Here is a 25,394-nt window from a genome sequence, read left to right as displayed (position 1 = left end):
CTTGCAAAGTATACAAATGTATATATATCATTAGAATTGCCACTTTATTGTCAGACTTATAGTAAATAATTGTCTTTTCAACAAGCAGTAGCCGGAGAGTTGTTTTCCATGTTCTTTTTTCCTGCGGCACTGTAACTAAAAGTTTTGCGTTTGCGTAAGCCATCGTCTGTTCAGCGTTCTCTATGTTTCTGACGAGTCTGTAGCGAGAAGTTAGAACCGTGTGTGGATGGGAAACTGATCCCGTGAGAAACCAATTGGCAGGAATGAGCAGCACTAGGCTATGAGAGTAGAAAAACAGATTGACGAAAAAAAGAAAAATCGCAAGAAAATGCTTAATGTAGAGTAATGAAATTTCGGGAATACATTTGTCTGGGTAACATATTTAAGTGATTAACTGAAATATTACAGGTTAATGTAAGCGTGAGATAAGCCATTGTAAATGTGACATGCTTGTACATTAATAACCGGTATAACCACAAGAATGTTGAACGCAAGCACGCAAAAACGCAAGCACGCAAACGTGCATGCATTGTGTTGTACAAGTGAAGGATGTGAGCTTTTGGGATGGGGTTCCATGCCTGTTGCACATGGTCGGTCAATACAGGGATGGTTAATGCTTTTTTTGTGGATAACGGTCGAATAGTCGTCCTATGACGTCCCATACGTGGCCGATTGGAGACAGATCTGGTGATCGAGCAGGAAAAGGCAACATATCGACACTCTGTAGAGCACGATGGGTTACAACAGCGGTATGTGAGCGAGAGTTATCCTGTTGTAAAACTCCCCCTGGAATGCTGTTTTCCGGCAGCGGTGGCCGACCGGTTCTAGGAGTTTCAGTCCGGAACTGTGCGACTGCTAAGCTCGCAGGTTCGAATCCTGCCTCGGGCATGGATGTGTGTGATGTCCTTAGGTTAGTTAGGTTTAAGTAGTTCTAAGTTCTAGGGGACTGATGACCTCAGATGTTAAGTCCCATAGTGCTCAGAGCCATTTGAACCATTTGAATGCCGGTTATGAATGAAAGCACAACAGGACGAGTCACAGACTGCAAACGAATTTGCAGTCAGGGTGCGTGGGATAACCACGACAGTGCTCCTAGTGTAATACGAATTCACACGCCACACCATAACGTCAGGTGTAGGTGCAGTGTGTCTGGCACACAGTGAGGTTGAGTGCAGGCCCTTAACTGGCCTCATCCTATGATACACGCGGCCGCCCCAGACCGTAACTCCAAAGGTAGGTCCAGTGCGTCTAGCACGCAATCTGGTTGGTTGCAGGATCTCAGCTGGCCTCCTATTAAACAAACACACGACCATAACGGGCAGTGAGGCAGAAGCAGCTTTCATAAAAAAACATAAAATACCTCCACTCGGCCTCTCTATAAACTCTCGCTTGACACCACTGAAGTCGCAACTGGTGGTGGTTTGGGATCAGTGGAATGTACGCTACAGGGCACCTGACTCGCAGCAATCCTGTAACTAACCGATTTGTAGCAGTTCGTTGTGTCACTATGGCGTCAACTGCTAGTCACAAGGGAACCTCCACATCGCACCCCCCTCAGATTTAGTTATAAGTTGACACAGTGGATAGGCCTTGAAAAACTGAACACAGATCAATCGAGAGAACAGGAAGAAGTTGTGCGGAACTATCAAAATAAGCAAAATATACTAACTGAGTAGTCCATGCGCAAGATAGGCAACATCAAGGAAAGCGTGAGCTCAGGAGCGCCGTGGTCCCGTGGTTGGCGTGAGCAGCTGCGGAACGGGAGGTCCTTGGTTCAAGTCTTCTCTCGAGGAAAAAAGTTTACTTTCTTTATTTTCGCAGAGTTATGATCGGTCCGTGCGTCCATTGACGTCTCTGTTCACTGTAATAAGTTTATCGTCTGTGTTTTGCAACCGCACCGCAAAACCGTGCGATTAATAGATGAAAGGACGTGCCTCTCCAATGGGAACCGAAAACATTTGATCCCAAGGTCATAGGTCAACCGATTCCTCTCTCTTCCGTGCGCTGTAGTCGACTGACGTCGTGTGTTTCGATGTTTGTTTAGATGTAGCGTCCCCATACTACGGCGCAGTTACCTCACATCAGACGGACGGACGGACAGATAATAATTGTCTGAAAATAACAAATTAAACTTTTCACTCGAGGGAAGACTTGAACCAAAGATCTCTTGTTCCGCAACTGCTCACGCTAACCACGAGACCAAGGTGCTCCTGAGGTCACACCATCCTTGATGTTGCCTATCTTGCACAAGGACTACTCCGTTTGTATATTTTGCTTATTTTTTCGTAGTTCCACACAACTTCTTCCTGTTTTCTCGACTGATCTGTGTTCAGTTTTACAAGGCCTATCCACTATGCCAACTTATAACTATATCTGAGGGGGGTGCGATGGGGAGGTTCCCTTGTCAGACCGCTGTTGTAGAAGCAGTACGAGGCGCCAGAACCAGACACCGGAAACGATGGTCTTCCTTCTCGGTAGCGCCACGTGACCATCCGGAATCCGTCTTCTTGCGACCGTACATTCTCGTGACCATCGCTGCGAGCACTCCTAGCGAGTCTTTCTGGAGTATCGCAAAAGAAGCATCCAGCTTCTCGTTGCCTTTGTCGTCTTAAAGGCATTTTTGACTAATATCAACTCACCACGAGCAATCTCAAAGGTAACTAAATCTCACTACCGTTTCTAACAACCCTATCACAACAAAGGTAAAAAATTAATTATGATTGTAGTGTTGCTCACGCTGCTAAATATTGCATTTTCGGGCAACAACAAAGTTATATTATGTGGCAGGTGTCATTAGAGCACAGTTAATAAAGTCATTTCTTCAAATAATGGATAAACTAGGCACTCATCTTTTCGTGTTTCCCACGCTGGTCTCGTTGTGAACTCATGGCTCAATCGTCGAAAATTTAGGTAGTGATGATTCCAAGCTCGGATGCAAAGAGGCCTAGGTGTTATTCTGCGATATTCAAAAGTTTTGTAGATGTGTTTCATAAACCATTCTTGAAGATTAAACTTTTGCAAGTTAGGACAATGGTTATGTAAAAAAATAATCAGCACTCCGAATTTAAGCTACACTTCTTTTTTGTTACTTTTGTTGCAATATCACGTAACTCGTTCCAAAACATCACTTCACAATGTAAAACATACTTGAAAATATCTTCCTCACTGTTAAAGTTCACGTTTCATAAACTGACTACAATTTGCGTCTTTTTAACGTGACGACCAAAGCTTGACTCTCTAATAACCGCTTACGCGCTCAAAAATCAGAGGTACAAGTACGTCAAAGATCATAGTGACAAAGAAAGAATACACATAAGAATAATATCATTGCAATATATACATATCGATGTATCGACGACCTCTACATCAATGAAATCAAATGTGAATGTTGTCACAGAAATATGTTAACTATTTTACAGAAACACAGCAGAATATTGCTGGTATCGAGAGTTTGAGGTGAGGTGCCGTAATGGTTACGTAATTCAAGTACCATTACACGTTACAGCGTGTATTTCAAGCAAACTTGATTGGCAACTTCACAGTGACGCTACTATCTCCACTCCTAAGCGACTGGCGCGAAATCTGAACAGATATCATTTTTCAGATATAGAAACGCGCTTACCAGCTTTCATTTATTGTTACACAACTTCTTCCTCGTGTTGTGATTTTCTTTCCGCCAATGTATTTTAACCGGGGCGGGTGCGTATAATGGCGGTGGCTTAACTGGTCAAAGTCCGAAGACGCGAGCAATGACTTCGGCCGACTCTCGTCTGCTGGCTGTGAACACGCGGAGCTGCCCACTCTGCGAAAGTGTCTGGCGCATCGGGGCAGCCGAGCTGCCGAGCGGTCATTTGCAAGGCATGAGACGAGTGCGTGAAGCGCTGCTAGTTATGCACGAAGGGGAGCGCGAGACTGGCTGCAGATGTCATAGTTCCCGGGCCGAGTTTCTAGTAGGGTAGTTTGCCAGGGCCCGCTTCCTTGCGGCACACAAAAGCAGGTGCCACGGGCACGGCCGCAGCAGCGGCGCCTCCAAGACGAGGAGAACACGGCGCCCTGTCGCCTCCAGGAGTCGCCGAGTTCAGCTTCCGCCAAGGCGGGCGGGCTGTGGGACTAGGACTTTGGCGCAGCGGTGGGAGGAGGTCCTGGCGTCTCCTCTGGTATTACGGCCGTACAACTGCGGTTGGGTAGACACACCTATACTTTGTTTGAAGGCCAACACACACAAAGTTTGTAGTTCTCACAGATCTACATTTTAATCCAATCTCGATGAAATTTTGCACACTTTTCCTTGAAGACAAGGGGAAGATCACTGCCTACACATGATTTTGTTACCTGACTTCAAACATCTACATCTACATCCACACTCCGCAAACCACCTGACGGTGCGTGGCGCAGGGTACCTTGAGTACCTCTATCGGTTCTCCCTTCTCGTATTGTTCGTGGAAAAGAAGGATTGTCGGTATGCCTCTGTGTGGGCTCTAATCTCTCTGATTTTATCCTCATGGTCTATTGGCGAGATATACCTAGGAGGGAGCAGTATACTGCTTGACTCCTCGGTGAAGGTATGTTCCCGAAACTTCAACAAAAGCCCGTACCGAGCTACTGAGCGTCTCTCCTGCAGAGTCTTCCACTGGAGTTTATCTATCATCTCCGTAACGCTTTCGCGATTACTAAATGATCCTGTAACGAAGCGTGCTGCTCTCCGTTGGATCTTCTCTATCTCTTCTATCAACCCTATCTGGTACGGATCCCACACTGCTGAGCAGTATTCAAGCAGTGGGCGAACAAGCGTACTGTAACCTACTTCCTTTGTTTTCGGATTGCATTTCCTTAGGACTCTTCCAGTGAATCTCAGTCTGGCATCTGCTTTACCGACGATTAATTTCATATGATCATTCCATTTTAAATCACTCCTAATGCGTACTCCCAGATGATTTATGGAATTAACTGCTTCCAGTTGCTAACCTGCTATATTGTAGCTGAATGATAAGGGATCTTTCTTTCTATGTATTCGCAGCACATTACACTTGTCTACATTGAGATTCCATTGCCATTCCCTGCACCATGCGTCAATTCGCTGCAGATTCTCCTGCATTTCAGTACAATTTTCCATTGTTACAACGTCTCTATATACCACAGCATCATCCGCAAAAAGGCTTAGTGAACTTTCGATGTCAACCACAAGGTCATTTATGTATATTGTGAACAGCACCGGTCCCACGACACTCCCCTGCGGCACACCTGAAATCACTCTTACTTCAGAAGACTTCTCTCCATTGAGAATAACATGCTGCGTTCCGTTATCTAGGAACTCTTCAATCCAATCACACAATTGATTCGATAGTCCATATTCTCTTACTTTGTTCATTAAACGACTGTGGGGAACTGTATCGAACGCCTTGCGGAAGTCAAGAAACACGGCATCTACCTGGGAACCCGTGTCTATGGCCCTCTAAGTCTCGTGGACGAATAGCGCGAGCTGGGTTTCACACGATCGTCTTTTTCGAAACCCATGCTGATTCCTACAGAGTAGATTTCTAGTCTCCAGAAAAGTCATTATACTCGAACATAATACGTGTTCCAAAATTCTACAACTGATCGACGTTAGAGATATAGGTCTATAGTTCTGCACATCTGTTCGACGTCCCTTCTTGAAAACGGAGATGACCTGTGCCCTTTTCCAATCCTTTGGAACGCTACGCTCTTCTAGAGACCTACGGTACACCGCTGCAAGAAGGGGAGTACTGATGGGAAAGGTTGTTACCAAACATCTCTAAAAGTTTTTGGCCAATTTACTTCAAAATTGTACTCGATCGCCTAGTGAACGTTTGGGCGAACATAGGCTGTATAATTTTTTTAATACTCACGCTCTATAAATATGCACATATAAAATATGTACTGGAGAAACGTTGTTACCAAACATCTAGAAAAGTACTTGAAGATCTACTTCAAAGTTCTTGGCCGATGTACTTCAAATTCTTACATTCAGATAAAACAACGAAGAAAATTAAAGAAAAATTCAATACCTAACAACGGAAGTATATCGTGGTATAACGTATTTCCTATCGTGAGTATAAATTACAGAGGCAATACCCGTATTGGCGTTAGTACCATGAAACATCATTAGATAGCAGAACGAGCGAAAGCTCGAGACTTTGACATAAACATGATTGCAAACTCTTTCTTTCATATTAGTTGCCGTTGCTACATGTGACGTATACCGCAGAAGATATTTTAGTCCGTGTTTCACAGTTGTTATTAAAATTTACAGTGCCATATAAATGCTAAGGCATGTCGCGGATATAGTACCAACAAAAGTCACCAGATCGCGGGTGGTTCAAAAGATCGAAGACAATATTTCCCGAACGGTCACTAAAACTGTCCGAAAAGTTCGGAACGTGCTCAGCCACAGCCCTACTTGAAACAGAGAAAACTGAGCTGAAATGATAGAAGACGAATTCTCCAAAAACACTTTGAGATACTTATCGTAAAATGTAGCAACTAATGATCTTTTCATACAGGTGAAGACGTACTCAATCGTCGTGTTCCGTTGACACCCAGTGATTCAAATATGCCCTTCGATTTAAAGCGACTGCAGTTTCCCACCCACGCGGCCTGAATTTGCTATGAACATCAACATGTTAAAGGGCAATCACTTTGTGTGACAGATATTAAACATCTGAGGCAACACCGGGCACTGCAGTTAGTGATCAATAAATTGAATTTAGGGAGGGAGTGTACATAAGACCTCATGGCGCATGTGGCATAGCCCTTACTGAGGGCCGCGCGGGATTAGCCGAGAGGTCTAGGGCGCTGCAGTCATGGACTGTGCTGCTGGTCCCGGTGGAGGTTCGAGTCCTCCCTCGGGCATGGGCGTGTGTGTTTGTCGTTAGGATAATTTAGGTTAAGTAGTGTGTAAGCTTAGCGACTGATGACCTCAGAAGTTAAGTCCCATAAGATTTCACACACACACACACACACACACACACACACACACACACACACACCTTACTGAGGAAAAGTTGCAGCTGCTAGAGAATAATATATCAAACATTAAAATGGATGAATCCGAAAATACAAAAAGACTGGAGCAAGATAGTGAAGTCAGTAGCAGCCAAAACATTTAATAATGAATTACGGACATCAATTGTTAGCGAATGCAACCAATGGAAAAGCTCCGTTACTAAGCATGACGAGACCAAGTTAAAGACATGACGTTTCCAGCGATACTAGTGGTCAAATGTCAATCGAAGGACAGTGACAAAAGATCCCCTAAGAGAAGACAGTTCTCATCTAGGTACATCCATCTTTCGATATACCATGCGACGAAAGCCGTATCTTTATGTACAATGATGTGCAAAATTTAAGGACGAAAGTGACCTTCTTATGATGTGTCACTGCCAAGTAATGTACACAATGGAACTTGGACGACACGTAGTAAAAACTTCTGCAGTACAGTACAGAAGGTAATTTAAAGAAGTACGCAATGAGATTAACAGAAATGCCACTTTTATTCAAAGTAATGACAGTGAAGCCAACGCTATTCATTGTGGTCGACTGGATATCACACAAGGTGGGACGTGTTTCTCAGTAGGGTGTGTGATCATCACGGGCGGCAGTGTACGCTGTGCAAAGTGCTCCCACGGTGGGCACAGGTTTCGTAACGAGTTCTTGTCGTAGGGCACTCCATTCCCACAACAGTGGTGTTAACAACTGCTGAATGGTCGTTGGTGCACCTGCTGCGATACGTCTCTCCAACGCATCCTACACGTGCTTGAAGGGATTTAAGACAGGGGAAAGGGCGGGCCAGGCAATTCGCCGGATATCTTCCCGTTTCAAGTGCTCATTCACCACGCAGTTCGGGGCTGTCACTCACTGTCATCCATAAACATGAAGCCGGGGCAGAATGCACCCATGAAATAATGTACATGGTTAAGGAGTCCATTGTCACAATAACGATGACCCGTGAGTGTCGCGCGTTCAAAGATCGGGAGCTCAGTACGCCCCTACAACATTACGCCTCCTCACGTCGTTGCACCCTGACCACCAAAACGATCATATTTGGCGATGCACGTGGATGCGTTACGTATCCCCACCTCTCGCCATATGTAATGCACTGCGTAAATAGCTCAGAATAGCGCCACGGCGCCGCATTTCGTCTCCGTTCATTGAACCCGTACACGACTAACTTCAAGACCTATTTCTCCATCAGTAAATCTACCCAATATGCCAAGTACTGCTATTAAAGTCCAATTAACGCTACAGGGAAACAGAGAGAACTGAGCAGGACCGAATGGCAGGTGAATAGTAAAATGAGCTTTACTGTAATCAGCAGCAAGTACCGTGTGTGAATGGGTCTCGTTCGTTTCCAGAGAAGACACGCGGCTGTTACCGCCTACATTCACATTGTTATTCAGATATTTTCTGTGCAGTAGAGATGAAATGATAAGTTGGTATAAGAATTCAAATTAAATGCATTTACTAGGTAAAGAATTATACTTAGAATTAGTTATACTCGAAATTGAAATTGCAATAAATAAAAAAAAGTAATTTTTAACAGTCTAACAAGAAATGTCACAGAATTTATCTCAGCACGGAAAGAAAGAAGAGCATCAACATCCTAAAATATTATTAGAAACGACTATGTCTGAGACATAACTATGACTGTAATGGACGCGAAGTAGAGGTAGCCACTCGAATTTATTGCAGATGGATTGAAAAAGTTCTTTGCTCTATTAGAAGAGCTGAGAAGATGACGTAATGGAAGGTATGAGAAGACAAGCAGGTGCAGGGTAGCAGTGTGTCTGTGGGAACAACAGCGCATGGAAAGTCTATAGATGGCATGGCTATTATAATCTTAGTAACCGTCAGATGCAAAGTTACTAACGTCGTATCATGGATATAACATCCTAGGGAATCTATTAGTTTCCAATCCCATTAGGTTGATCATCGGGTTGCATAACAATGCAGCATTAGAAATAGCAACTACAGAATGAGCGCAGAAGCTGAAATACCTTAGTTATTTCGGAGTATTCGATAAGGTCTCGATAATTTCTTTTAGTACTTGAGTCTCATTAATATGAGATGTAAATGGCTTATGTTCGTTGCCTGGTAATTTCGTGCAGTAATCCCATTCTTGATGACATTCAAATGAGGAGCATCTTAAGAAAAGGAGTTCGAAAAGGAAAGGTTGAGAATAGAGCTGATAGGGAAACATAACACTTAATTTTGATGTCAATAGCTGGAATATCGCTCTACAACGGAAATCACAATTTTTTGTGTTCAATTTGGCAATTTCCGTGTCGAAATCTGTCCCCTGTCCCTTTGTTAATTGCAACAGGGAACGTCGTTCATGTAAATTTCTAGTTTCATCGCACCGCCCTTTAGGCAGGTGAAGGTGGTCGTGACACTGGGGCGGTGGGGGGGGGGGGGGGGAGCGGGTGAGGAGACGAGTGGGCAGAACAGAACAGTGGCGGGGCGGTAGAGCGTCGCGCAGTGTGGCCGCCGCCCTTGGCTGGCTTGGTCCGTCCCATCAGCGCCGGCTCACAGATTCCGCGCACGCCCGGTACACATTTCACGGCAGATTTCGTATGCAGGACGTAGCTGGCCGGACTGCAACTACTTCCAGAATTTAATTCTTATAGCTTCTGGACTCGGCCTCCATCTGCAATTCGGGACACGTTCTTCGTTAACTCTTTGCGCAGCGGAAAACAACGGTCGGCGCAATGTGTATTTTCTGTCTTTGTCGCTGAGAAAACGACAAATACCCAGGGCGCTGCCGACGTTCAGCAAGATGTGTTGTCGCACTTACCGTCTCTCCTACAGCCGAGTTCCTGCGGCTCAAAACGGCCGTGAATAATGTTCAGCACTCTCTCACTCCCTCTCAAGATTTCATACGAGGTGCCTCCAATAAATAGTGCCTCATTTTTAAAAAACCATTAATATGAGGGTCATTTTAAAAAGTTATGCACGCTGCGCATGTGTGGCCGTGACGGTGGCGTGATCAAGTTTAAATTCGTGTCAGTTGTGAGCGAGATTGCGTAAGAGGCTAAAATGTCAGTCACTTCAGTTTACAGAATCATAAGTGAAAAGTTAAAGATGAGAAAATTTACTCCATATGGATTCCGCACGGTCTGACTGAAGAGCACAAAGCAGGTCACAAAACGATCGCAGAAGAATTGCTGCTACGTTATCGGACAGAAGGTGAACAGTTTGTGGACTGTTGCACTTGTTGAAACCTGATACGAAGTTTTAAGCAAGAACTGAAGTCTCAGTACTCACAATTCAAAAATTCCGACTCTCCACCGACCGAGAAAATGCCGCCGCCATCAATGAAATGTGAAGCCTATGATGATCTATGCGTATGACATGAGTGGAGTCGTAGCTACAGACAGAGTTCCCCAAGGGACGCCTGTAACAGGCGGGTACTACAAGGTGTTCTGGAAAATGTTTTGTGCCTGAAAATTACTCAAAGAAAGCCTGGTATGCTTGCTGCTGGTGTTCTCATTTTACACGATAATGCAAAGACCGCGATTTGTCCTACGAGTGAGAGAAACACTCGACATATTTGGATGCGGAATACTTCCCAACCCACGATACAGTCCTGATATGAGCCCAGCAGGCTTTGGTTTGTATCCCAAAGTGAAGGAACAACTGCGCAGAAAACGTTGTGACACAACTGATGAAGCTTCGAGTAAAGTGGCTCAAATAATCAGACAGCTCAACAATGAAGGCGTCGTATCCGGAATACAGAAGGTGCCAGAAAGTTGGAATGCTGTCTTAAGAAAAAATTGACATTATACTCAAGGCCTATATAGGTATTTTCTAAAATAAATTATTTTCTTCATTTCCGCATTACGGTGTGCACAACGTTTGAAATAACCCTCATATATGTAGGAATACTTTCTTTTAGATGCTTCATATTTGACGTCTCTCCTGCTGGTGTGAGAAGTTTCGGACAACTTCGATACATGGCAAAGCATCAGTGTAGCACCAAAATGGTGGCTACGAAAGACACTCGCTACCAGCAATGTTCTGTAATCGAATTCTTGGCAGCGGAAACAGAAGTACATTTGGACGATGGGTAGAGAGAGTTAAAGCGTCAAGAAGTGCAGAAACTGAGATCCACAATAGGCCACATTCTGGACGTCCTGTCACACAGCCACTGCTACTGACTTGTTGAATCGCGCGGATGCCTTTACTTGTGCTGACCGGCGCATCGCAAGTCCGCAATTCGCTCTACAGCTGTCGGTGAGCATTGGAAGCCATGTGCAGTGATTAAGACTCTTGAAGTTTCAAAGATCTGCTCACGATGGTTTCCACGAATGGTCACAACAGACCACAAGATTCAAAGAAATTCGCTTCATGTCAACTGTTCGAGCAGTTTGATAGCAATGAAGAAGCCTTTCTGTCACGAACTACTACAGGTGGTGAAAATTGGGAGCATCACTTTCAGCGGGAAAAAACGGGCTGTCGCTGGAGTGACACCACCAGCATTCAACAACAATAAAGAAGGCCGATCGGGGTGGCCGAGCGGTTCTAGGCGCTTCAGTCTGGAAACGCGCGACCGCTACGGTCGCAGGTTCGAATCCTGCCTCGGGCATGGATGTGTGTGATGTCCTTAGGTTAGTTAGGTTTAAGTGGTTCTAAGTTCTAGGGGACTGATGACCTCAGATGTTAAGTCCCATAGTGCTCAGAGCCATTTGAATTTGAACAAAAAAGAAGACATTCAAGGCAGCTCCGTCTGCTGCCGAAGCCGAGAAAACAGTCTCCTGTGATAATTACGGTGTCATTCTCGTGGATGTGTTATCAAAAGGGTCAACTATTAAGGCCTATGGAGAATCTTATCAGATTCAAGAACTGTTTCCGAAGTGTTCGGTCTGATAAGGATCGAAAATCTTGCTCCGATACGACGGTGCACATCGACATACGGGTTTTGGAACCCGAAGACACATCGCCAAATCATGCTGAACATTATTATCTCATCCACCCTACAGCCCTCCGATTCCCGTTTGTTTGGACGATTTGAGGATTCTATACACGGGACACAATTTGAAGACGATGAGAGTTTAATTCATGCAGCGATAACATGGCTATGAGCACAGCTACAAAAAGAGAATACATGCTCCTCTTACAAAAGGCTGGCGTAAGGTCGTAGAATGCAATGGAAGCTATGCAAACAAATAGTACATTTTAAAGCAATATTGATTGATGTTATCACCAAGGTTTAACCATTCTTAATGTAGAGGAAAGCAAAATACTTTAATGTCAGCTTAAACACTACATGTGTTTACTAATATAATATTATCACTTTCCGTAGGCTTGTTTGTCGTCTTCGCACACCTGAAGCGTGTTTCACAGTTACAGAGTAGTGGCTACACGATGTGCACTGCTCCAATGTTGGCAACAAGAGATGGTGTTGTATATAATGAAAAGGATATAGATCTTCTGTGCCTGGTTGTCAAGAAGTGAGTCGACATTATTTGGTTCATTAATCACCGCCCACCTTTATACAGTACTACAGCATGAGATTTGTTGTTGAAAATGTTGATTCATTCAGATGAAATTGCAGCACTGATTTCACGAAAAGTTAATGGAAAAACGATTTCCATTTAGAACGCTTCCTTAAGCATTGTTCATGTTTCTTATTCTATAAGGTTCCAGCGTAACTGAAAAGAATGTTTTATAATCTCCAAGTCTTGAGAAATCTAAGTTGAAATGTTGCCTTGTGGAATACCTCTTCTATCCTAGACAAGACTTCCTCTCAGCAGTTGATAACTTTGCTCTATTGTGTGTTAGTTATTCCTATACAGCCCCACCAAATTATTTTCCTTAATGCGTCAATATTGTCGTTTATAAATTTTCTAATCGGAATTGTGTAAACTTTATAGAGACTGCTTCCAGGGTCAGGTAGCTTAGGCTCGCATGGTGCAAGAAACTATGATATGTAAACTAAATAGGTGCAGTGCAGTGGAACATCAATCTTTGTATCTAATGTATTTTAGTATAAGCATTGTATAACCAGAAGCATGTATCATAAAGAAATAAATAGATGCATAAATCAAAGAGTTATTGGTTGGCCTTTTTCACTATCTTATTATAACTGTGATAACCATAACCGCTTTATGTGACGCCTAAATACGAATAAACAAATATCTACACGCATTAAATGAAGCATTAATGAGACGTAGCTGTCAATTTTTACTGATTTCATTCGACATTCTAGCGCGGGACGGCCCGCATCTGCAGAGGTTAACTATGCCCATACATATCGATGTGATGGAAAATGTGCGACATCGAGTTAAAGTGAACGTATACATGGTGCAGTATATACACAACGAGGAAGACCACGAATAAGTTACACACAATACGCAGGAAACACCAAACACACCACAATTTCTTTATGCGATCACTATAAGATGGGCGCCATGTCTAAACCCCGTGTCGCTGAATAAAATCACTAATTAGCAATAGGTGTCTGTCGTTGCATTATTTAATGTAGAGACAGCCGAAGTTCTGCTAATGCATTATAAAAAAAATAATGCGAGGGCTATTATTTTTTCAACTGCCCATCGTTCAAAATGTTTTGCCAACATTTAGCTACACCTTCAAAAAAATGGTTCAAATGGCTCTGAGCACTATGCGACTTAACTTCTGAGGTTATCAGTCGCCTAGAACTTAGAACTACTGAAACCTAACTAACCTAAGGACATCACACACGTCCATGCCCGAGGCAGGATTCGAACCTGCGACCGTAGGGGTCGCTCGGCTCCAGACTGTAGCGCCTAGAACCGCACGGCCACTCCGGCCGGCAGCTACACCTTCCAGGTAATACTCTACATAGTCACCGCTCCGGCTTAGACGTAGTCATAGCGTGGTGCCGTCTTTCCAATACCATCTTCATAGAGGGCAGCAGCCTGTGATTTCCGTCAGTTACGTCTGCTGGTCTACAGCTCGTTGTCTATGCCAAAAATGCTGTCCTCATAGCCAGCGGTTCATGTGTGCTAAGAGATGAAAATCAGAGGGAGCCAAGTCCGGACTGTATGGTGGGTGATCAAACATTTCCCATGGAAAACGTTGGAGGAGTATGTTCGTTGGTCCTCAGTAGGTAGCCGTGTAGAATGAAGCGCATGGCTGTTACATTGTGTGGGCTGCATGAAAACAGACGATAATCCTCGGTGGGTGACACTATTTTCTAGGCATCTTCACGTGCTCAGTGTATATTCAGAACTGGAAAGTGCGACGCGACGCGATAGACCGACATATTGCGCAACACATCTGCGCAAAGCTTCACCGGATTTTCACTGTGGTTTTAGTTTTGCGACCAACCGGAAGTTGAAAAAAAAAAAAAAAAAAAGATCGCGTTGCAGAACACATACAGAAGGGTTGGCGTCGTTACGATTCTTAGCTTGGATGTATGAGGTGCAGGTTTCAGATGCCAATATGGTCACCCAGACACAGATTCTCACGATTCCCCTGAAGTCCCCAGACCACACTCGATTCCCTCCTCATTTTCGTGAAATTCTAGCTTGCGCTCCGTCTCTCACTACCTATATATCGATTTATCCTTAGACTACAGTCATTCAAACTTTGTTTCTTCTTCTGTATTGAACACGTTTCGAGGGAACACCCCTGGCTTAATACTGTACTGGTAACAACGATTATTGCTGTGTACCTGGTTATTACTCTCTGTTCATTGCACAAAATTACTACAAAGAAACCATTGCGATTTGTTTGAAAAAATAATATTGGAACGTAAAATATGTCACACTATTCGACTGCACGTATATACACCGACGCCATAACTCAGTCAGGTAGGGAAGATGATTTAGCAGGTGTGTATGGCAGGTGGCGAATGGAAGTTGGCGCGACTTGTAATCCCACAGGCAGTTTATCTTGGCGCGGCCGCTGCGAGCCTGCACTGGGGACAAGCCTCTGCGCAGTCAAGTCACGCACTGCAACCTACCTCGCAGGAGACGTGGGGATTTCCGCGCCAGCGCCCATCCCGGCAGTTTACGGTCGACGTCAACACCCACAAAAGACTTTTCGGGGGCTCATCTTGTTCCACCCACAGGTAAAGTCTGACACATTCGCTTCCCGAACCTTTGTTTTCTCGTTTCACGCCACCGTTCTTCATGGTTATACGGCGGGACACTTTCGTAAGTGGGACACGAAAAAGCAGAAGGTAGCTTTCGTCTTGCAAGTTCTGTTCGAGTCACACTGCGTGCTTTTCTGGCGCAGAATAATCTTTTTTATTTTCTCACTTCTTTGTAGGTGAAGGATTATGGAAAGAGATTCGGGTGTACGAGTATCTATAAAATTAATGAAATACTTTTCATGCAGAAAGCTTTTTTGCGCTTTGAATCTCTGAAAATGACGAAATTTATTCACATATCTCAGCTGTCTATAAGATGAACAAGAAGTATGCCTATGCTCGAATATATTTAATTTATTTTCTGGATTATTATTTACTTCCTCATAAAACTTAATGTGATCGATTATCTACATACGGAAACATATAACCGCTATTTGATTGTATACATGCTGCATTACACCATGCATATTTAAGCCTTAGGTCACTTTAAAGTGTTACATGTTTCCATCACTGTAAATAAAAACACTTATTCATAAATACAGCAGATTATTCGACGCCAAACACTATTACTCGAAGTCATTAACACGCTTCAAAACAGCGTGAAATTAATTATTCGGTTCAGATAAAGTATTTGCACCGTCAGAGGAAACCCATCAAACACAATACACTATTCGTTGAAACATATTTCTGCAGAAGACTTGGAAATTTTTGTATTACTGAGATCTTCTGCCGAAAAGTTACCATCAATCCAGAATCTTCCAGTGCGATTTATGAATAATTAAAAAATAAACGCTAGTTGAGAGGGTAGGTATTAGACATTAACCTTCAACTACTCTGATACATCTAAGAGCTTTCCACGTATTGTATTGTATTGTATTTAACAGGGGTCCTAGAAACGACGGAGAGGCTTCGTCCCGCCATCGCCCTCAGTGGTTCACAACCCCACAACAGGCCACAGCAATCCACTCATCCCACCGCCGCCTCACACTGAACCCAGGGTTATTGTGCGGTTCGGCCCCCAGTGGACCCCCCGGTAACGTCTCACACCAGACGAGTGTAGCCCCAAATGAGTAATTCTGGTGTACGCGTACGTGGAGACAGTGTTCCCGCAGCAATCGCCGACAACGTCTAACTGAGGTGGAATAAGGGGAACCAGCCCGCATTTGCCGGGGAAGATGGAAAACCGCCTTATAAACCATCGACAGACTGGCCAGCACACCGGACCTCGACACTAATCCGCCGAGCGGATTCGTTCCGGGCACCGGCAGACCTACCCGCCTGGAAAGCAATGCGTTAGACCGAACGGCTAACCGGGCGGGCGCTTTTCGCGTATACTCATATCATAAGCAGAAGTTATACATACAAGAATTTTAGCCAGGACACCTGCTGCTACTGCTGCTTGCTTGTCAGCACTGTGAAGAGTGTCTTATTTTAATAATAGAACAGTTGACAGAAGCTTAACAATTTAAAAACCTGGTACTTTTCAGTAGGTTTTGCCGGCCGCGGTGGTCTAGCGGTTCTGGCGCTGCAGTCCGGAACCACGGGACTTCTACGGTCGCAGGTTGGAATCCTGCCTTGGGCATGGGTGTGTGTGATGTCCTTAGGTTAGTTAGGTTTAAGTAGTTCTAAGTTCTAGGGGACTTATGACCTAAGATGTTGAGTCCCATAGTGCTCAGAGCAATTTGAACCAGTAGGTTTTGTTTGGATCCATTTTTTCTGTTTGCCCGTATTACATTACAATTATTTGTACTGAAGACCAAAAGTCAGTCTTTGAATCAAGTGGTGATCACCTTACGGTCGTCTGCCCCTGGTAGCTGAGTGGTCAGCGCAACGGAATGTCATGCCTAACGGCCTGGGTTCGATTCCCCGCTGGGTCGGAGATTTTCTCCGCTCAGGGACTGCGTGTTGTCCCTATCATCATCATTTCATCCCCATCGACACGCAAGTCGCCGTATTGGCGTCAACTCGAAAGACTTGCACCAGGCGAACGGTCTACCCGACGGCACGCCCTAGCCACACGACATTTCCATTTACCTAATGGTCTCCTCGTGTCTAGTAAGAATTTTGTAGAAGACGAAACCTCTCCGTACATGAAAACGTCGTCTCTTTATTGCCACAGAGACCATCAATTAATGCACCCACTAGACTTTCATACTGCCATAGAATTAAGTAAAGAATAGTTCCCGCCCTACGATACTGACCAACGTTCACGCGAAATTTCGGTTTGTTGTAAGGCAATGCCGGAACTGGAACCCCCGTCAAATATTCCCAACTGGTACTCAATTTGTCCCATTAGCAGCTCGCCTGTTTGGCTGAAAAGAGCCGCAACTCTACAATGGCTCATTACTCGACCGCCCCACTGTAACTAGGCCGGCCGCGGTGGCCTTGCGTTTCTGGGCGCTTCAGTCCGGAACCGCGGGACTGCTACGGTCGCAGGTTCGAATCCTGCCTCGGGCATGGATGTGTGTGATGTCCTTAGGTTAGTTAGGTTTAAGTAGTTCTAAGTTCTAGGGGACTGATGACCTAAGATGTTAAGTCATAACACACATCCATGCCCGAGGCAGGATTCGAACCTGCGACCGTAGCAGTCGCGCGGTTCCGGACTGAGCGCCTAGAACCGCGAGACTACCGCTGCGTAACGGATTCAAATCAACCCCATACTCACAGTGAAAATTAGCCTCTTAAAATTTCTAAATACCGCAAAACAAGCAATACAAAAAAAAAGAAGTCAACCAATATTACGAATGTAACTCCATTTCATCTTAAGGCACCTCACAAGTCCCCGACAGCTCCTCCAGAGTGCTAGATCTAGTCTCTGCTAATAGTCAGACCATTTCCCCAGCTGGAGCCACGTTGTCCGCCTGCCTACAGTCTGTTTTTGGAAGCAAATCTTGAGTCTTCTTGGAGAGAACTGCTCTGCCAGCGTACCCATCACCGAACACAATCTACATCTACATCTACATCTACACTCACACTCCGCAAGCCACCCAACGGTGTGTAGCGTAGAGCACTTTACGTGCCACTGTCATTACCTCCCTTTCCTGTTCCAGTCGCGTATGGTTCGCGGGAAGAACGACTGTCTGAAAGCCTCCGTGCGCGCTCTAATCTCTCTAATTTTACATTCGTGATCTCCTCGGGAGGTATAAGTAGGGGGAAGTAATATATTCGATAGCTCATCCAGAAACGCACCCTCTCGAAACCTGGCGAGCAAGCTACACCGCGATGCAGAGCGCCTCTCTTGCAGAGTCTGCCACTTGAGTTTGTTAAACATATCCGTAACGCTATCACGTTTACCAAATAACCCTGTGACGAAACGCGCCGCTCTTCTTTGGATCTTCTCTATCTCCTCCGTCAACCCGATCTGGTACGGATCCCACACTGATGAACAATACTCAAGTATAGGTCGAACGAGTGTTTTGTAAGCCACCTCCTTTGTTGATGGACTACATTTTCTAAGGACTCTCCCAATGAATCTCAACCTGGTACCCGCCTTACCAACAACTAATTTTATATGATCATTCCACTTCAAATCGTTCCGCACGCATACTCCGAGATATTTTACAGAAGTAACTGCTACCAGTGTTCATTCCGCTATCATATAATCATACAATTAAGGATCCTTCTTTCTATGTATTCGCAGTACATTACATTTGTCTATGTTAAGGGTCAGTTGCCACTCCCTGCACCAAGTGCCTATCCGCTGCAGATCTTCCTGCACTTCGCTACAATTCCACAGTGCAAAAAATATTGTCAACACTGGTACCTCTCAAAAGGTCTTTTTTATCGTCTCGAAATGTGAGTGCTCTGGTGTTCCTTCTGCATCACACACCCGTTTCCCGTACGCTCTATTTATTATGTATAGATACATTATACCCATCGTAGCATTGGCCCCATCGTAGCATTGGCCCCATCAGACTTCCTTCTCCGTCAAGCCACCGTTTTATCCTGTATCCTGTGTTGACGCACTCGGTCTACAAAATTGAGCTAAAACATGATAAACATGCCCATCGCGCGGTTGGATGTTACCTGATGGCTTTTTGTGCATGTGACGCGGTAAGGGAGAGCAGAGACGAATAAGGAATCATCCTATGATACGGGCCACAAATGGGAAAATCCACTGACATAATAAATTTTGACAAAAGTCAAATTATTATGGCCCGCCACCTGAGAACGGTAATTTCAGAAAAGGCGAAGCTGATCTGCTGATCGCGTGCTGCTGCCGTGAACATCTAGACTGAGTGGCTGAAGGGCGGTGAAACCACGAACGTGACGATTTGTTGGACGTCCACGGTTCACTGCAGATCGCGAAGGTCATAGGTTTGCCCGTTCTGTAAAGCCAGATAGGCTTGGACGTCCAAGCAGCACAGACGCCTCCAGGATCGTCTTATTGTAAGGGAGCAGTGGCATATCGTTACGGCTACCATAGCACAGATAAGAGGGCTTGTGAGCGCAGACGTATCAACACGAACTGTGTCATAGCAGTGTTGCTATGAGCACTCGTACCTTCAGCCTGTATTCCACTCATGCCACAGCATCGACGTGCATGACTCGACTGGTGCCGTCAGAGGATCATTTGGAATGGTGCACCGTGGTCTTCAGCGACCAAGGAAGATTGTGCCGGCACAAACTTGATGATCGTTTGCGCGTACGACGTAGACCTGGTGAGCGCTGTCTTGTAGGATGCATTCGTGCAAAAGACACTGGCCCCACCCCAGTCATTATGGTCCGGGGTTCGATATGCACAGCTCGCGTTCACCTTTGCTGTTTGAGGATGGGACGCTCACCAGCGCTCTATACGTGCAGAATATTGCTAGATCCATAGTTTTGACACTCTCACAACAGAAAGGTGATGTGTTGTTGCAACAGGATAATGCTTACCCAACTGCGTACATTTTATCTATTATTTGTGGTTTGATACAATTTTTCGAAGTACTTGTAAAATTCCCGATTCTTTATCTATCTCAAAGATAAGGAATGTTAATAACATGATCCAACATGGAGTTAAATTGGTCCTTTTTGTGAATGTTTGGGTGCCATGACATAATGGATTAAGACTTCCGCTGTGGTATCTTTACGATACAGCCCGACTTTGTTCTAGAAATTAAGAAATGAAATTTGGGGAGATGCTCTGTCGGCTGGTATCTTTTGTTTTTCTGTAGGTCTTAGAATTATCGCGCAGCCGTCTCCCGAAACCTCTGAGGTACTTATGAATAACTCCACACTCGGTGTTGCTGAATGTGAACGGGTGCTACGGGGACTGGTGGGTGATTTTCGTGACTTTAACATCTTCAGTAAATTTGTGGTTCTGACACCTGAAATGAAAAAAAACTTATTCGCATTACGGTGGTTTGAGGAGCATTACAGTGAACTCACGTTGATGTGTTGCAAAGAAATTCGGCTGATCTGTACCCAAGAGAACACATCTGGAACTATTGAGCGTCCTTATACCAGTGGCCAGTAGTTTATGGGGATTACGTGACCTATTTTGTAGACTTATATTAAAAAAGAAGAAATTCCTCCAGCTGTATTTAAGGTGTCGATTTTGGCAACTAGTTTCAACGTTGTAACAACGTCATCTTCAGGCCCAGGAGTTACTAACCACCGGCCGGCCGTAGATGGCCGAGTGGTTCTAGGCGCTGCAGTCTGGAACCGCGCGACCGCTACGAATCCTGCCTCGGGCATGGATGTGTGTGTTGTCTTTAGGTTAGTTAGGTTTAAGTAGTTATAAGTTCTAGGGGACTGATGACCTCAGATGTTAAGTCCCATAGTGCTCAGAGCCATTTGAATCATTTACTAACCACCTTCCACAAGCAGCACGTCCATATCTCACCACTGACTTCTAGTATCAGCCGCACGCAGTTGACATCAACAGGTGCACGGGCCTAAAGATGACGTTGTTAATACGTTGAAACTAGTTGCCAAATTAAAAATCTACACCTTAAATACAGCTGGAGGAATTTCTTCATTTTTAATATAAATTTATACCAGCTGACGTCCCACTGTCCTCCATTTCAAACATGGATGTCCGAAGATTATTTTGTAGACATCTTTTGTCGCCTATCTCCGCAAATCTAGCAAGAAATATATACGAAGACAGTAACTTGTTCTCGAAAGAACAATTACTGTTGATGACCGTGCAGCTTTTGCCTGGAATAAATGATGACTAACTGAAAACCTCAGCTGCCGACAGGTGTTGTTGATATACCTCGATGTGGACAGCTGAAAATGTGTGCCCCGACCGGGATTCGAACCCGGGATCTCCTGCTTACATGGCAGACGCTCTATCCATCTGAGCCACCGAGGACACAGATGAATAGCGCGACTGCAGGGACTTATCCCTTGCACGCTTCCCCCCGTGAGACTCACATTCCCAACTGTCCACAGTTCTATATATGTATTGTACCTTATAGACATTTGCCCACCCACTCAATACTCGCCCACGCTTTGGCGATTCTCGTAAGAGTTTGGGCAACCTGTGCGCATTCGCACAGACGAAGGTCAATGGTTGGGTAGCCTTTAACTATATATACAAAGACAGTAACTTGTTCTCGAAAGAACAACTACTGTTGATGACCGTGCAGCTTTTCCCTGGAATAAATGATGACTAACTGAAATGATGACTAACTGAAAACCTCAACTGCCGACAGGCACACATTTTCAGCTGTCCACATCGAGGTATATCAACAACACTTGTCGGCAGCTGAGGTTTTCAGTTAGTCATCATTTAACAAGGAATAGTCGAATTCATGCCCCGCAGAATCGGTGCTGCATTGAGTTAAAGGGTGGACCTAGATGCTGTTAAGAATTTGATCATTATATTTCGCCTTATCAGTGTTCACTGAGGTGACAAAAATCATGGGACAGAGATACGCACATATACAGATGGCGGTAGTATCGCGTACATAAGGTATAAAAGGGCGGTGCATCGGTGGAGCTGTCATTTGTACTCACGTGATTCATATTAAAAGGCTTTCGACGTGACTATGGCTGCACGACGGGAATTAACAGTCTTTGAAAGGTGGAATGGTAGTTGGACCTAGACGCATTGGACATTCAGTTTCGGAAATCGTTAGGGAATTCAATAATGCGAGACCTACAGTTATCAAAAATGTGCCGAGATGTGCCAAATTCCAGGTACTGTCTTTCACCACAGACAACGCGGCGGCTGACGGCATTGTGTGGAATAACCGCAGAAATCAAAGTGCGACGTACGAAGAACGTGTCCGTCAGAACAGTGAGGCGAAATTTACCGCTAATGGACTACCGAAGCAGAGGACCGAGGCGAGTGCCTTTGTTAAGCGCACGACGTCGCCTACAGCGCTTCTCCTGGTCTCGTGACCTTACCGGTTGGCCCCTAGACGACTGGAAGATCACTGACCTGGTCAGATGAGTCCAGATTTCGGTTGGTAAGAGCTGGTAGTAGGGATCGAGTAAATGGCAGGGACCCCACGAAGTCATGGACTCAGATTGTCAACAAGGCACTATGTAGGCTGGTGATGGACTGTGTTTACATGGAATGGACTGGATCCTCTAGTCCAACTGCACAGATCACTGACAGGACATTGTTACATTTGGCTACTTGGAGACTAGTTGCACCCATTAATGGGATTCGTATTGCCAAAAAACAATGCGGAATGTACTGGGCCACAATTGTTCGCGATTCGTTTGAAGACCATTCCGGACAATTTGAGCGAATGATTTCGGACCCAGATCGACTGACATGAATCCCATATAACATTTATGGGACATAATCGAGAGGTAGGTTCATGCACAAAATCGTGCAGTGGTAACACTATCACAATTATGGACTGCTATAGAGGCAACGACTTGTTGAGTACATGCCACGTCGAGTGGCTGCAATACGCCGAGCAAAAGGATGTCCGAGACGAAATTAGGTGGTATCCCACGACTTTTGTCACCTCAGTGCGTCTCTCCCCTACAAACGCAGTACTCGGCCTCCCGCTTGCGTATCCGCAGATACAAAGGCTGTAGGCCAAGGATCACGGGGAGCGCTATCACTGTGGTGGTCTGGTACGCTTCCGTGAAGCGGATAGTGGCACACCGGCACGGCTGGTTGTCGCACGGCCGCGGGTGGCCAGGCCTGGGCAGCACCGGACGGTAATTACTGGGCCGGGGCACCGCAAATTCGACGAGGGTAATTGACGTTCGTTTTCAATCGGATTAGCGCGCTGCGGCCGGTGGTGTTATTAATTACGTCCGCCGGCGTCAGTGACCGCCGTCAGTCGCAAAGTCATTAGCTGCGCGTCCACCCGCCAGGCCTACCTCGCACCACCCGTTCGTAGTTCACCGCCACCAAGTTCACGGCTATTCTCAAGTACCTCCACGATTTCAGAAGTAGACTCCGCGATAACTACAAGTTATACAGAAAAACGATAGCCTTCATACCAGGGTGCAGGATCTATCGAAGTTTCGATTCGTAATACGAACCGTGAAACTGTTTTAAAAAAGTGTGTTATTTTTCTTTTGGACTAGTTTTCTATTCTTAAGTTCGTGCGTCTCTGTGTGCAAAAATGTTCGAATGTGTGTGAAATCTTATGGGACTTAACTGCTAAGGTCATCAGTCCCTAAGCTTACACACGACTTAACCTAAATTATCCTAAGGACAAACACACACACCCTCTAACATTCTGCGTGGTGTCTGTTTGTTCTATATCGTGTCTCCCTACCACTTTCGCGCAACGACGCTCTGAGCGTGTTTTTTTAGGGAATTGACTAGTTTGAACCTGGGACCTGTTGTTGGTAAGGACACGTCAGACCACACATGATATGTAGAGTTCAGAAGAGTTCAGTGAGACTAGCGACGATATAACCAAATACTTAATGATTTCAGCGTCAGCTCCACTGCACTCCCTGTAAAAGAATCTTAATACTAACTAAATTTAGTGGAAGGGGTTCAAGGCTTTCCTATTTTTAGTTCGCTGGTAAAATAACGTCGAAACAGCAGTTAAGTTTAGCATTGGAAATTTTATTCTACTCACAAAACATTGTTTATAAATTGAACTATTGATAAAAGGAAATGTTTTAATACATGATGATAAAAACCAACTGCGTTCAACAAAAATGTGAACGAATATTCCCTGAGTTGGTTTCCAAGTTCTACAATGGATCGAAGGATGACCTATGCCATATCACATCTATAATCTAGGTTTAAATTAAGTTTCACAAAAGAGAAAACTACCAAAATGGTCTACAGTGACCCTCAATTATCTTTAATTACTTATCTAACTTGTCGTAAATTACAGTGGCTGATGTGGCTTCCCAATAACTATATAACAGAAAAATCATCGCGTTTCAGATTTTTACTTCAAGTGGCAAATTTGAACACCATGAGCTTTAATTGACGATCGACACTAGTATTACGCAAAAAGGGGTTGTAACAGATGAGACTTCTGCAGTTCTGAGTGAAGCTTTATGCGCTGTTATGCGGTATCGCGTGCATTCATTATCTTGTTGGTGTTCGTCAGGGGGCGGCGGACAGCACAGCTCCGCTCACCTCGCCGTCTTGGAAGCAACTCCTAACTTCTCCTTACTACAGTTTACCGAAGTTGGTTTAAAAAAACTATCTGGCTGTGTTTTCATCTGACCAATCAGGGTCTCCATGTTAACCTTAGGCTCCGCCTACAAAAATTCTGTCTATCCAATGAGAAACGTTATACTTTTCGTGGTGGGGCAATGTTTTTAAAGTTTGCAACGTAACAGAGACGCGAAAAAGTCTCACGCTAAAACTTGCAGCTGGTGTGGTCCTTTTAGTGTTATCGTAAGATCTATACTGTTATTCTGGAGGGCTCTATCTTTTAACATGGGCTGGGGGGTGGTCCTGACGTAACAGAGACGCGAAAAAGTCTCACGCTAGAACTTGCGACTGGGGTGGCCCTTTTTGTGTTATCGTAAGATCTATACTGTTCTTCTGGAGGGCTCTAGCTTTTAATATGGGCTGGGGGTGGTCCTAGCGGTTAGCTGGCGACGTGGGCGCCCGTCCCTTATCGTAGGGCCTTCCAGCTTAACACAGTTCTGCTCTCGGCTTCTGTGCTCGTTTCTCCCCTCGGAACTGCATCTGTCTTACGGTGGGAAGGTATGACATGCATGTAGGCATTCTTGTGTTAGTCTGTGGTATTCCATTTGCTAATTCGTTACTCGTATTACTTTGGTTAATTTAAAGTAACGATTTATTCGGAGCTATGTGACATACTACTGGATTTGATTATCATGTCAGGGTTTTCATGGAAGGTGTTGGATTTGCCTGACACCTTACAACCCATGCCCGAGGGAGGACTCGAAC

At 44.8% G+C, this 25,394-nt stretch overlaps 1 protein-coding gene and 1 non-coding gene across 3 annotated transcripts in view; both read right to left on the bottom strand.

Moving 5' to 3' along the window:
* The window catches only part of LOC126161581 (Ig-like and fibronectin type-III domain-containing protein 1), a 666,669-nt gene that overhangs the window by 296,496 nt on the left and 344,779 nt on the right, over window positions 1-25,394 (bottom strand). The window lies entirely within an intron of this gene.
* Trnat-ugu (transfer RNA threonine (anticodon UGU)) lies at window positions 21,325-21,398 on the bottom strand. The gene has a single exon. It is a non-coding gene; the product is annotated as a tRNA-Thr (tRNA).

Source organism: Schistocerca cancellata, chromosome 2 (genome assembly GCF_023864275.1).
Source record: "Schistocerca cancellata isolate TAMUIC-IGC-003103 chromosome 2, iqSchCanc2.1, whole genome shotgun sequence".
In the NCBI taxonomy this organism is placed as follows: Eukaryota; Metazoa; Arthropoda; class Insecta; order Orthoptera; family Acrididae; genus Schistocerca; species Schistocerca cancellata.
Note: the sequence above shows the minus strand (reverse complement) of the source record. Positions and strands in the feature narration are given on the sequence as shown.